Genomic DNA, 1,347 nt, shown 5'->3' on the forward strand with positions numbered 1-1,347 from the left:
GAATACGATAACTTATACTTTTGGGTGAGATTAAGAGTGCTCCACATGCTAAGCAAGTAATGATATGAAGTATTTGAATTGTATAATGGTCTCTTGTTAAATTTGGAAGTCAAACGAGTTGTAATACGAAAGTCGACAATAGGTGTCGTAAGTTAAGTTTGTAAATTTCACTGAAATTTGGGTCAGATGTCTCGGAGCATTTCTCTCAATATACTTGGAGTTACGGGTTGATCCACCTACCAAATCGAAGTTCTATGAGTCTAGTTTCCAGCGCATTTTACCGTTCGTCAATACGACATTGGAGTAGAGAGATATTTGCGTTTTCGTCCAAGGACGCAAACTGCTGCGTGAACAGTGAACATAGTCGGTGGCTTTATTTTGCCCCTATATATATACGTATCCTTGGACGAAATTTCCTTATTTCTTCACCATAAAAGGACCAGCAAACCCTAAGTAATATTCTCAAACCTTCTCCCATCAATCACAAACACTCCTAAAAGCAAATCAAACAACTTCAACATGGAGAACAACATGGCAATTACGGAATTGTGATTTCTTCGCTAAACTGCTTCTCGGATAAGAACTTCACCTTGAAGTAACTTGGAGTTTGGAGTGATTTTGATCATCTAAGGTATTTTTTCACTTCCTTTTGATCTCTTTGAACTTCTACAAGTAATTAAACCTAGAAATTTGGTGAAAACCCCATAGAATAAGCTTTGACAATTCTTGTGAACTCTTATGGACTTGGCTTGATAGTTGGGCTGTTTTATGTGGTTTTAACGTGTTGTTTAGAGCTGTGTTGATATGGATTGTATTGTATTGACGAGGAGGAGTAGAAAAGTAGAATTTGGTAGTGTTTTACGAGGAAATTACGCTACAAAAAGGCTTATAAATTCATGCCCATGAGTTGCTCGATTAAATGTCTAAATGAAGATTTCTATAAGTTATGACCTTGGTTTTGATCTTGAATAGTCTGTATTATGTAGGAAATCATTCGTAAGACGTTCGAGGACTCCGGGAAATGTATATAACTCCATCGACGTGGTATGTAGGGCTTTCTCTTCTCTTCTTGGCATGACTAGAATTCAAATGAGCTTTCATTGAAACGTTATTTCCGTTAACTTGTGTCGACCACGTTCAATAATGATCGAGCTAATCTCTACTTCATATATGACTTGTGTCAAAGTACTTTCTATGGTTCCACATCTCTTTTGGTTAACGATTGAACGATCTTCCATTAACTTGTATCAACCACACTCCGAAATAGTTAAGATCGTCTCTTCTCATGAATAGCTTATAGTGGAATACTTTCCTGCAGTTCGTTTCTATTGTTTGTCAATTGAAGAA

The 1,347-nt window shown here is 36.7% G+C and overlaps 1 long non-coding RNA gene across 1 annotated transcript in view; it reads left to right on the forward strand.

The window, feature by feature from the left end:
• The first annotated feature begins 413 nt into the window (after positions 1 to 413).
• Positions 414 to 1,347, forward strand: part of LOC132634192 (uncharacterized) — a 2,406-nt gene continuing 1,472 nt past the window's right edge. Inside the window, exons 1-2 of the long non-coding RNA XR_009580071.1 lie at positions 414 to 631; positions 987 to 1,044. This is a non-coding gene — a long non-coding RNA (uncharacterized LOC132634192). The remainder of the gene's footprint in view (positions 632 to 986; positions 1,045 to 1,347) is intronic.

The sequence above is a fragment of the Lycium barbarum genome, chromosome 3 (genome assembly GCF_019175385.1).
Source record: "Lycium barbarum isolate Lr01 chromosome 3, ASM1917538v2, whole genome shotgun sequence".
Lineage (NCBI taxonomy): Eukaryota > Viridiplantae > Streptophyta > Magnoliopsida > Solanales > Solanaceae > Lycium > Lycium barbarum.